This window comes from Myxocyprinus asiaticus, chromosome 44 (genome assembly GCF_019703515.2).
Source record: "Myxocyprinus asiaticus isolate MX2 ecotype Aquarium Trade chromosome 44, UBuf_Myxa_2, whole genome shotgun sequence".
Lineage (NCBI taxonomy): Eukaryota > Metazoa > Chordata > Actinopteri > Cypriniformes > Catostomidae > Myxocyprinus > Myxocyprinus asiaticus.
In genome coordinates, this window is record NC_059387.1 from 14620755 (window position 1) to 14634664 (window position 13910).

At 38.2% G+C, this 13910-nt stretch overlaps 1 protein-coding gene across 2 annotated transcripts in view; it reads left to right on the forward strand.

Moving 5' to 3' along the window:
• The first annotated feature begins 1468 nt into the window (after positions 1-1468).
• LOC127434742 (CYFIP-related Rac1 interactor B-like) overlaps positions 1469-13910 on the forward strand; it is a 103259-nt gene continuing 90817 nt past the window's right edge. The window contains exon 1 of one of the 2 annotated variants that reach the window (XM_051687690.1): positions 1469-1624. The gene's annotated coding sequence lies outside the window, so the exon portion shown is untranslated. The remainder of the gene's footprint in view (positions 1625-13910) is intronic. The other variant, XM_051687691.1, reaches the window with a different exon arrangement.

The window sequence follows — 13910 nt, forward strand, 5'->3', positions numbered from 1 at the left end:
GAACATTAATAATCTGAAAATTACTATTACAATTTGAAAAAAAAAAATTCAGAACTCCTTAAACTACTTCAAAGAGTTCAAATCCTCCACATGCAGCAATGACAACTTTGCAGATCCTTGACATTCTAGCTGTCAGTTTGTCCAGATACTCAGGTGACATTTCACCCCACACTTCCTGTAGCACTTGCCATAGATGTGGCTGTCTTGTCGGGCACTTCTCACGCACCTTACAGTCTAACTGATCCCACAAATGCTCAATGGAGTTAAGATCCATAACACCTTTTTTCAATTATATGTTGTCCAATGTCTGTGTTTCTTTGCCCACTCTAACCTTTTCTTTTTGTTTTTCTGTTTCAAAAGTGGCTTTTTCTTTGCAATTCTTCCCATAAGGCCTGCACCCCTGAGTCTTCTCTTTACTGTTGTACATGAAATTGGTGTTGAACGGGTAGAATTCAATGAAGCTGTCAGCTGATGACGTGTGAGGTGTCTATTTCTCAAACTAGAGACTCTGATGTACTTATCCTCTTGTTTAGTTGTACATCTGGCCTTCCACATCTCTTTCTGTCCTTGTTAGAGCCAGTTGTCCTTTGTATAGCCTTCATTCCTCAAAACAATGATTGACTGACGAGTTTCTAGAGAAAGCTGTCTTTTTTTTTTGTTGACATTTTTGACCTAATATTGACCTTAAGACTTGCAAGCTTATTGCATACTGTGGCAACTCAAAAACAAAGACAATGTTAAGCTTCATTTTACAAATCAAATAGCTTTAAACTGTGTTTAATATAATTGCAAGTGATTTTCTAGTACCAAATTAGCAATTTAGCATGATTACTCAAGGATAAGGTGTTGGAGTGATGGCTGCTGGAAATGGGGCCTGTCTAGATTTGATCAAAAATGACTTTTTTCAAATAGTGATGGTGCTGTTTTTTACATCAGTAATGTCCTGACTAAACTTTGCCACTTTGGTGAGTTAAAGTACAAATTTCATTCCGAAACAGCAAAATCTGTACATTATTCCAAACTTTTGGCCGCCATTGTGTGTGTGTGTGTTTGTGTGTGTGTGTGTGATATATATATATATATATATATATATATATATATATATATATATATATATATATATATATATATATATTAGCAATCGACTACCGTCTTCGTGGACCGTGTATTGTCAGTCAGTTGTAACCTGTTGCATTTGCACCGGTTTACATAACGGTACTGACTGCGTGCATCAGGTGTGTCGCGCATCTGCAAGAGCAGCATTTGACCAGCAGGGGGCGTGTAGCATAGAACTGCACTAACTTCAGATACATGATTACAATGAATGGTTGCATTTCGAATATACATGAATGCCTACCACTATATACCTAATGTCTGGTGCTTTAATGCTTTTCATATTATATAATACAAGTTGGTGCTAAAATTATGCCGCAGAGCATTTGTTTGAAATTAATGCGAGAAGCACAATGACGTTTTATTAACCCGGAAATAACAGTCAGTAAGACAGCTGAGAGAGAGAGAGAGAGAGAAGAGAGAGAGAGAGATCTCCAAACCATTCTCTCCCTGGAGCTTATAGCGTGCTACCAGGAATACATACGTGGTTTTCAGCGCTTCACAATCAAAGGTGTGTCTTCATTCCTTTCTTATGTCGATCGCACGCTCTTGTTCTCTTCTGTATGTGTGTGGCTTCATTGTGCATATTCAATACTAATAATGCATTAGTGCATTAGTACAGCATGTGACTGAGCGGTGTGCGTTCAGCGCGACGTCACCCATCCGTTGTTTGAAAGGGTACAGAGAGGAACAGATGAGCGTTTCACAGTGGTGTATAAATGCATTTATATGACTAGCACAGGTGGAAACAATAAAGCAACTTATGGATCACATAGTGCAATGCAGTCCAAGTGGAACTTCTACCATTGAGTGCATGCATTGTGCAACATTGGTATCTTACCCATATACTAACTTCTGCACAGATCTGTGGTCTCAAGTGGGTCTATTGAAAGTGTCCAGGTGCATGCTTAGTTCAACTAGGGGTCATTTATACATAAGTGCAATGACAGAATTTGCTAAACTTTTTCTGGCTCAGATATATGCTTTTAAATGTGAGAAACGTGTGCCTATTCAATGAGTTTGCCTGCCACCTCTACAGATTCAAATAATTGATATTCTTTATGTATATATTGGCATCTTATGTGTGTGTGTGTGTGTGTATATATATACACATACATATGCAAATCTAAATTGCATTTGTTAAAGCAGTGGGACATAAGGCAAACAGTGGCATGTTTTGCAATTTATAGCGCTTTTTTTAAGGCTTATTTTTTCTCTCTGAGAAGTCATAGTTAAATCATTGCTAGTGTGGCATAGACAGCAGGATTGTGCTATTGTATATTCACAATTAATCTCTACCCATTTGAGATGGTTTAAACTGTAATCAACCGTGAACCCTGGTGAATCCAGTCTATATAAACCTACTTACGTATTATTATGTCATATCAGATTATATACCATTGGATAAAACCATGAACCTCTGCCATCACAGTCATTCGCATGCAGCAACTGAGTTCACACCATTCGATTAATGTCTTATTGCCTGTCCTTCCCTCTCCTTTTATGGTATGCAGGTAAGGCTTGGAGTCTAGCATACAGGAAGACGTGGTGATTTCTTACACCTCGTATTGTATCGCTGCTGTAGCTTATATATTTTCAGTCATATCCAGATTGAGATGGGTTCCTAATGTGGTAACCTGTTAGTTTGTGCAGGATGATCATGCCTGCATGGATTGCCCATCTAGATCATAGTGTAAATTGAATGGGTCATCATTTATGTAAGCTTAATGTTGGGTAAGGGACAATATAACAGGCTTTATAACTGAGATTGCATAATAACAGTGTAAATTACAGACTTTAGGCTCTTTTTTGCATTTGAAATGTTGTGATCAAGAAACAGCAGAGCATCTTTTTTTTATTATTTATTTATTCAGACTTACTGTATACTTGGACACAGGACTCAGTCCCTGCTGGTTGTTTTTCAGGTTTAATTGGGTTAAAAATCAGTCTCTATCCTTACTCTTTGGCTTTAACCTGTTGGAAGATTTCCTATTTTGATTGTTACCTAATGTATTGCCGAAAAATATCAGTTGGCTGAGTTTACTGCTTTGGTTTGGCGAGTTGAATATTTGAATGCATTTAGATGAAGTAGATTTATACCTGATTTCATACCTCAATTCATCTGGAAAAGCTTGTTTCTTCAAAATCCCCCTTTATGATTAACATTTTTTTTTATTGATTCATCTATTAAACAAAGAAAAGCAAAACATATACAAACAGAATCAATATTAACCCCCCACCCCGACCAACAACAATACCCCAGTGGTCACATTATTATAGACACACAAACAAACAAAAAAACAAAACAAAATAAAACAAAAAAATATATAATAATCACACACATTATCCACTACACCTCTCTCTCCACTGTCCCTCCCCAAGAGCCCTCCAAAAACACCAGATATTTGCCCCATTTCCCCACAAACAAGTATAAATTACCCAGTCTTCTGGATGACGCCTCTTCAAAAGCTGCCACCCTGCCCATCTCCGAACACCACTCCTGAAATGGGGGCGCTCCAGCCAACTTCCATACCCTTAAAACTATCTGTTTGGCGATCATAACGCTAGTTAGGACCCAGTTTTTTATGTGCTTATTCTCTATATCGATGACCGCCCCATCGCCTAAAATACAGAGTCTGGGGCAAAATAAAATTTGAGTGCCCAATACCTCACACATAAAACTCTGAATCTTCAACCAAAATTCTTGGATCTTCACATATCCCCAAAAGACATGGGTTGTGTCTCCATCTTCTGACTGACATCACCAGCAGGTGGGTGTGTCTTTAAAACCAAGCCTATACAATCTAGAGGGGGTCCAGTAGAATCTATGTAAAATCTTGAATTGCATAAGGCACACCCTTGCATCTCTAGATGCAGACTTGATTTTTTTTAGAATCTTAGCCCACAATTCCTCCTCCAATACCAAGTTTATATCTTTCTCCCATACTCTTTTGATAGAAGTTAAAGATCTGTCCCCCTGACTCTGAATTAGCAGGGAGTAATACACTGATGCCTCATGACCTTTTCCAAAAGCAGTAATCACCACTCCCAGAGTATCTTGGGGGGGGGTAAACTACTCCCAAAAACAGTACAGAGCAGGTGGCGCAGCTGTAAATAGTTATAGAATTGAGATCTGGGAATCCCAAAATGTTGAACCAAATTTGCAAAGGATCTCAACACTCCACTCTCATATAGGTCACAGAGTGTAGTAACCCACCTCACGATCCACTCTGACCAGCAAAAAGGGGACTTATTTGTACATAATTTGGGGTTCAGCCATATGCTTGAGGCAACATTTAAATAAATGTCAGAATTAAACACTCTGGACATTTTTGTCCATACCGAGCGCAAATGCGAGATAACAGGGTGTAACTTCTCTGGTTAGTTTGATAGAAAGGCTTTGCAATGGCAAAATAGGGGCAAGAACTTCCTGTTCAATACAAAATCAGGGAGGGGCTCTCAGGTGGAAGCAACCAATGAGCCAGATGTCTGAGACCAAATGCATAATAATAAAACAAAATCCTGGGTAGGCCTAGCCCAACTTTTGTCAATTGGCCTATGTAATTTATTGAAATGTAATCTGGGACGCTTACCATTCCAAATGAAGGACTTCGCTATGCTATCAAATTGCTTGAAATAAGCAAGCAGGTAGATACATTTTGGAATGCAACTCATTTTTAATAACATTAACCTTCCCAATCATAGATAAATGTAATGAAGCCCACCTGCCCACATCGCTCGAACCTTTTTATTAAGGGGTCAAAATTAACTCTCACTAAATCAGACAGATTTGCTGGTAATAAAATGCCCAAATACTTAATGCCCCGTTTGGGCTACTGGAAGGCGCCCGACTGAAAAGCCATTATTGGGCAGTACGCTGTCAGAGCCAAAGCTTCAAATTTAGACCAATTGACTCTGTATCCTGAGAACTTAGAAAAGGAATTCATAATTCTGTGGAGGCAAGGCATAGATCTAGTGGGGTCGGAGATGAATAATAAAATATCATCTGCGTAAAGCAAAAGCTTATGTGCCATACCTCCTGCCACCACCCCTGGAAAATCATCATCTTTTCTTATCTTGGCTGCTAATGGTTCCAGGGCAAGACAGAACAGTAATGGGGAAAGAGGGCAACCCTGCCGGGTGCCCCTATCTAGAGTAAAATAATCTGAAATTAATCCATTTGTTTGTACCACTGCTACCGGGTGTCTATAAATTAATCCATCCAAAAGTATTCCCGAACCTGTACATTTCCAAAATCTTAAAATGATAATCCCATTCTACCATATCAAACGCCTTTTCTGTGTCAAGTGAGATGGCAGTGACCGGAGTCTGATCATTCGCCACTGACCACATGATATTTATGAAACGTTGAGCTGCGGCCCCGATAAACCCCACCTGATCTATATGTATAAGAGATGTCATAACTTAATCGGTTAGCCAGAATTTTTGACAATATTTTAACATCTAGCTGGATCAGGGAAATTGGATGGTAACTCTTACACTCACTTGGATCTTTGTCCTTTTTAAGGATCAGACTGATCTGAGCTTGTGTCATGGTTGGCGGCACATCCCAGCAGATTTCACTGAGGGAATGATAGAAAAAGATTCTCTCTGCTTTATATATCTAGCCAAAAGCTTCCCTGCTTTGTCCCCTGACTCAAAGTATGACTGTCTTGACCTGAATAGCCAAAACTCCACCTTCCGCAACAGAATAGTATTATATATGTATTTCAATCGGGTCAATTCTCTGAGGCCATCAGATGACATTCGGCGCTTCAGCTCTGTCTCTGCACTTTTAATATTCCCTTCCAACTCCACGAGTTCTCTTGCTTTGGACTTTTTGATGAATGAGGCATACTGTATGATCCGACCCCTAAGAACCACTTTAAGTGCCTCCCAAGCCACGCCCACAGAGGATACTGAGGACCAGTTGGTCTCCATATACACATTTGATTTCAGCTTTTAACATTTGTTTGAAATTCAGGATTTTACAAAAGGGATACATTGAAGCGCCAACTATATGATTTCTTTTTCTCCATATGTGGCAACACCTCTAAACTCACCAGGGCGTGATCTGAGACTAAGATGTTTCCAATTGAGCAATCCACAACAGATGAAATGAGGGACTTATATATATATATATAAAAATCTATTCTAGAATAAATCTTATGGACTGATGAGAAAAATGTATAGTCCCTACCAGAAGTCTCCAAATATCTTTAAGACCAAGATTTTTACACATCCTGTGAAGCGTCAGTGTTGCTGTAGGGGGCTTACACACTTTTGCTGGACTGAGTCCATCAAAAAATGTAAGTCTCCTCCCAATATTATACCATGAGGGGTGCCAGTGGCTTGCAGCATCCCTTGAAGATCTATAAAAAAGCCCTGATCATCAACTTTAGGTGCGTAAATATTAGCCAAAATCAACCTTTGCCCCTGAATTTATGCTAAAACAATAATGACTCTTCCTAATTTATCATTATCAATGTAATGACTCCCCTGGTCTTACTTGAGCCAGCACTAAAGAAAATATGTCCACCCCATATCTTCCCAAATTTTTCAGCTTCCTGCGGGGAAAGATGTGTTTCTTGAAGAAACACAATATCATATTTCTTACATTTAAGAAAATAAATAACCTTCCTTCTTTTTATGGGGTGCCCCAACCCATTCACATTCCACGTGGAGAGAGACAATCCACTCATATTAACATTTGACATATTAGGAAAAAATAGATTGTGTGTCAAAAACAAGATTATAAAGACCACATTCCAACATTAGTGCAACAATCAAACCCACGAACTTCCACCTGAACCAAACAAACAGAAAAAGATAAACTTGCACATTAACCCCGCACACGACAGCGCCAACCGGCGTCCATCCCTCTAAACTCAAACAGTCCATGTATGCCTATGAGAGCCCCCGCGACAAATTTGCCATCGGATTGCTCAAGTCCGGTGCTTCTGTACAAATTTTGTAATACAGAATTACACAACAGAAAATAATCTATAAAACAAACTCCAGCAAATAGGCTGGATAAACACAAAGACGTGTAGATTCATCCACATAACTGTTCCGGAGGTGTGTTCTTCCACAAAACAAACTCCAGCCACTAGGCGGAACCAGCACAAAAAGGAACAAAGGTGCTCAGTTCCTCGGACGGTCAAGTGAATGTTCAATGAGTCAGGTCCACTCGGCTGTATAAACAGTATCACACAATAACTTACTTATTCCATTGACTTTATGAAGGACATCGCTTACTGTGGGCATGTAAATATTTTGCGGCCATCCTTAGTATCTATTCTCAATTTGGCCGGGAACCTCAGAGCAAAAGCAACCTAACGTTGATGTAAGAATTTCTTGCATTCCTTGAATCGATCATGTTTCTCTCTTGTCGAGTTTGCAAAGTCTGGGAACAAGAAAATGCTGTGGTTCTTCCAAGAAAGCCTTCCTTTACTCCTCGCCTTGCGTAACACAAGATATTTATCGGATGATCTCAGAAATTTGGCCAGAATTGATCGGGGCCTGTCTCCCTCAGCGGATCTCCAAGTCTGAACCATGTGAGCTCGCTCGATTTCCATCTTATGGCCTGTTATGTCGAGCAGACTCGGGAAGAGCTTATCTAGGAATTTCACTATATGTCAGCCTTCTTCATTCTCAGGAATTCCAACAATTCAGACGTTGTTTCACTGGCTACGATTCTCTAAGTCCTCCAACTTTTCCCAAGCACGTTCCAAGTCTGTCATGGTCGCTAGCGGGTTAGCAGCTAATTCCCTCTCCGATGACTCCAGATAATGGATCCGTTTCTCGATGTCTGATACTCTTGTAACCAACTCAGAGAATTTCTTCTCTATGGCAGTGATCGATCGACGTATTACAGCAAGATCCTCCAAGTCAGCAACAAATTTTGCCAGCATTGCTGACATGCTCGACAGTTGACACTGAATCTCTCCTGCCGCACTGTCCAAACTGAGTCCCTGATCTGCGGCCCTGTCTGGGGTATCAGCTTGAGCACGTAACTGTCTTTTAATGTCTCCAGAGCCTGAGGATTTTGAATTCTTTTACACATTGTCTTCATAGAACAGTTATGGAACAGGGTGTATAGAATCTCAACGGTTTCTGACACAAAAAGTGTTAAAAACTAGCAAAGTGCGCAGAGCTCACCGTTCACACGTCCGACCCTCACATGGCACCACGTGACTTCAAAATCCCCCTTCTCAATTTTTTAAATTTCACATAATTTGTGAAGATTACAAAATTGGGCTTGTTTCAACTTGCATGCTCTTTAGGACTCGTACCCAGGTTCTTTGTATTGCAAGTACAGTTGTATTGCAAGTATTGCAACAATCTTGAGTTTAGATACAGCACAATTTGATCACACTTTAACAAGCTTGTAAATGTAGTTAATTATGCAAACATTAAAGTGTATCATGTTACAAGTCATGCACTAATATATATATATATATATATATATATATATATATATATATATATATATATATATATATATATATTTATTTTATTTTTATTTTATTTTATTTTTTGTTATAGCATTATCTGAGGAACAGGGTGAAAATTAGGCTAAATGTTTAATGTTTGAAATGTAATTTCAAAAATGTGATTTGTGTGAAATTGAATAAAAGACATTGTAGCACCTCTAGTGTTCATTTCACCAGGAAACTGATATGAGATATACTGTTAGCCACATAAAAATATATTGCAAAAATGTTTGAATAGTAACACGATTGAATAGTAACACGAGTCAGCTACCTTTAGTAAGCATTGGAATCATTGATCATAGTGCAACTGTATTTACAATAATTGTACCCTAAATCAAGCAGAAGCTCTTTGGATGTCTTGCTTTCTGGAATGACAAAGATTTGTATATTCATCTCTCTGCACTTGACTTATGGTTAAAATATCAGACTACAGTGTTTGCTTGGTGCATGTATCGGTGTGTTAAGTTACAACCCAGTCTCATGAAATTTCGTACATATTTTATGAGTTGGCTATTTCATATGATTTCTAGAGCCCGACCGATATGGGATTTTTGAGACCAATACTGATTTTAGAGGGGGAAAATTCACTGATTACCGATATGGTGGCCAATATAGTTAATTTTTGAGCTGGAATGAAAACTGACCTTTTCTATGTGGATTGTTCACCGATTTTGCACTGATATGACTATGCAAAGGTACTCAGAAGGCTGCTTTCTTAAATATTTTTATCAAAGAATATTTGACATTATTATTATACATTGTCAACAAATTCTAGAAATGAACACTGGGAAAATAAAGAATAAATAAAAATACAATAAATAGCTTAAAAATCATCAGTACTGTATGTTCAGTATCAGTCAGTTGCTGACCATTTAAATAAAGAATAAATTCAAATAAAATAAATAGCTAAATAAACACCAGTACTGTTTAGTATCAGTCAAATGCTGACCATTAAAATAAAGAATAAATTCAAATAAAATAAATAGCTAAATAAACACCAGTACTGTTTAGTATCAGTCAAATGCTGACTATTTTAATACTGTCAGTCAGTTATGGGCAGATTGTAAGACAAGAAGCATTTACACCTGCTGAGACAAGAGATAAACAGCGGCAGCGGTTTTACACCGTATTCTGCTATACAAGTTCAGGGGAAACTTTCAACGGTGGAAAACCAGACTTTTAAATATTACATTTTATAAATGCAATGACTGGAATTGTTCAGTTGAAGGGGGTACCAAACTGTGAATCCTGAACAAAACAGTTTGGTGAATACATGTTTACACATTAGCTTTCAATCTGCTACAGTACTGACTGCACTGACAAACTATATCTGGCTAACAGCAAACAGACATGACTGACAGTTGTCAGGGACAGGGTTAACGTTATATTAGTTATATTGAAAAGGGAAAATGATGGGGTCATTGTTTAATAACTTTCCAGTATGTATTTTACAAACTAGTTAGCAGCTTACCGAGAAGAGAATGCTCAACTCTGCACTGCTTAAGTCCGCCCTGTTTGCAGAGCCACTGTCAGCTCAGAGTCAGCTCTGTAAACAGTGGAGTCGGAGTGCGTTCTGATGGACAAACTACGTAATGACACCAATTCTAAAGCATTTTTTTATATTTGCATAATTTGTTCTGAAAAAATGTTTTCATATCTGCGCATATCGGTAAAATATACGGCGATACCGATATATCGGTGAAAGGCTAATATTGGCCGACCGGTACTAATGATTTCGTATGAGTTCGTTTGTATAAATTTGTACGATTTCATCTCGTGCAAATGCCCGGATGTCTGATGCAGAAGTGGCATTAAGGACATGCTTATTAACATTATGCCCTTACCCAAACCCCTTATCTAAACCTAACCGATCAGTAGAGTGTGTAAACATGATAGGAAGCTGTTGTGTGTGACAGAAACAAGTAAGTGTCGCATATTAGATGGAAACGATGTCCAGCGACATCACTGGCTGTAGTGAAAGTCATATGAATTCATACGAGTGCAGTCGTACGATATCATACGCATTAGCCAAATTTAGAAAAGTCATGTGAATCCTTACGATTTCACCAGGAGAGTGTGTAGTAAGTTAGCATATAGGCCAAACACTTCTCATCCTATGTCAAGAAGAAGTGGACCTTGCAACGGGTGCAAAAATGGAATTTCCTCAAAGAAAAGTAACCGATTTATATTCAGCATAGTAGCACATCCGCTGCCAAAACTGTGAAAACTATCTTTGGATGGTGCAAATTCCCAGACATGATACATTTTGATGAATCATTATTTACTCTTAAAGTCCCCATGAAATGGTTTAAGGAGTACAGTTTTCTTTGCTATTGAAACATGAAGTTGTGGCAGGACATATCAAAAAGGCCTATACCCTTTTTGTAGATAACCAGTATGCTATAGTGTATATCACACCCAGGCAAAACCCCTTCCTTCACAATCAATTTAAGGTTGGGTAAGGAAATATAGTAGATCAATCAATAAATGTAATAAGTATGAGCTTTACCACAATCCAAGATATACCAGAATTTTTTGCTGCTTGCTATTGCTAGCCGGAGACAGGTGGTATTTATGATTTAGTGGGAGGGTGCAAAATTGGTATACGCCCTTGCATATAACAGGGCTCGACATTAAGCATTTTGATGTGCTTGTCCTTCGGACAGGTAAATTGGTCATTCACTTGTCCAAGTAAAAAAGTTACTTGTCTGGAGAGGAAAAAATGACCAGTTTAAATACCACAACAAATAATAGCCTAACACTAACGCATTAGTTAATTATGCAATAGGCTAATTGTTTAAGTTCTCAAGTAATTATTCAAGAGTAGTAAACAGTCATTATTAAAATAATAATAGAAAATCAATCACTAGAAACAAATGAAAAACACTATAAAAAACACAAATTAAGAAAACATTTAGGGCCTGGGTAGCTCAGCGAGAATTGACGCTGACTACCACCCCTGGAGTCACGAGTTCAAATCCAGGGCGGGCTGAGTGTCCAGCCAGGTCTCCTAAGCAACCAAATTGGCCCGGTTGCTAGGGAAGGTAGAGTCACATGGGGTAACCTCCTTGTGCTCACGATTAGGGGTTCTCACTCTCAATGGGGCGCGTGGTAAGTTGTGCGTGGATCATGGAGATTAGCATGAGCCTCCACATGCTGTGAGTCTCCGCGGTGTCATGCACAGCGAGCCACGTGATAAGATGCGTGGATTGACTGTCTCAGAAGCGAGACTTGTCCTCCGCCACCTGGATTGAGGTGAGTAACCGTGCCACCACGAGGACCTACTAAGTAGTGGGAATTGGGCATTCCAAATTGGGAGAAAAGGGGATAAAAAAGAATAAATTAAAAATTAAACAGCTTTTAGAGTTTTAACAGTATCAAGTTTTCAAGTAAATATTCAAAATTAATTTGACAAACTATTACTGGTCTTCCCTGTATGATTATAATACATTAATAGTTTTATACTAGAGTTACTTTTATACTGCTAATTTTATCCAGCCAGTGAGTGGTTTTCTCGTTTTCATTTTAATGGTTGTTTTATTAATACTAAGGACACACTAGACAGCGGCAGGTCTGTTATTAGGTCACAAGTCCTACTTACAAATCTGCTTTTCTCCCCACTGTTTACTTTTACTTTATACATAACTTTCTGTGTTTATATGAACATCTCACCAAGAAGGGCATTTTGGCAGAATTTTGAAATGTATTTTACCATTTAGGCGCATATCTGCATAGCACGAGCACTGTCAGAACACGCGCGTGTAAAGCCCACACACACACATAAGCCACCCACCTGTCAGTCAAACAGCACGTAACTAATAGAGCATTAGCGAATGACAAAATTATGCGCTCTCAATTATTTTCAACTGCAGAATAAGATTATAAACTTTGTAATAAGTGACACAGGCCTAGGCTATATCACAAATATAGCTGTTTATTTATTTATTTTTTTGTTATTGAAGTTTTAATCAGGCTTCTTTTCCCGCCAGGCAAGTAAAATTCTCTTTCACTTGCCCCTTCAAAATGACAAAATTATTTGTCTAAAAGAACTGCATAAAGTCTTATAGATACAAATTATGCCTTTTCTGTTTAATTTTTTTTGGATTCCATGTTAAATGTTTTAATTAAATCTTATGATCTAATTGTGTTTAATCAAATACATACTGTACAGCTTTAATCAAATAATAATAAAAAAAAAGATGCACAACAGAGCATTACGGTATTAATGAAAACATTAATTGAAAACAATCTGATTACCTGAGGCAAAAGGCTGCCATGGCTGAATCACAACATGCTGATATTCAGTACACTTGCATATGTGATATTGCTTACAGGTAATAATACTAAGAATATAACCATTTCATATTATATTAGTGTTACTATGAGTATTATTGTGAATGCTTTGAATATTGCACTTTTATACAGTTGTAAAATTTTTTTATAAAGTAGTCGTAATGTCCTCAATTTCACGCATCCGGTTGGATAGAGCTCTCATTTCAGTGGGACTTTTATTCTGAAAGATCTTTTGAAGTTCTTTCTGTTTGTGAAGGGATCGTTATATCAAGCTTCCCACGACTCGCTGCAATGGAGAAAGAGTTCATTTGAGAGATCACAGCCGTTAAAACATTCAACACACCGATCTGTGGCTCTGCAGTTGGATACTATTGGACACACTGCATGAAAATCAAGCAGTAGTAGTGTGTGATGTGTTTGTGTGTGTATTCGTGTGCGTGCCTGTGTGTGTGTGAAGGAGATGACAGGGCAGAGAGGCGCCTCTTATTTATACTGTGGCACGCAGCGCATGTGACTATATTATTTCATTAAATGACATCCTTCTGCTGTGGTATTGAAATTAACAACAAGATGATATCATACCGTTTTAATATTTCATTAGTACCGGTATACCGCACAACCCTAATATACAGGTGCATCTCAATAAATTAGAATGTCGTGGAAAAGTTCATTTATTTCAGTAATTCAACTCAAATTGTGAAACTCGTGTATTAAATAAATACAATGCACACAGACTGAAGTAGTTTAAGTCTTTGGTTCTTTTAATTGTGATGATTTTGGCTCACATTTAACAAAAACCCACCAATTCACTATCTCAAAAAATTAGAATACATCATAAGACCAATAAAAAAAACATTTTTAGAGAATTGTTGGCCTTCTGGAAAGTATGTTCATTTACTGTATATGTACTCAATACTTGGTAGGGGCTCCTTTTGCTTTAATTACTGCCTCAATTCGGCGTGGCATGGAGGTGATCAGTTTGTGGCACTGCTGAGGTGGTATGGAAGC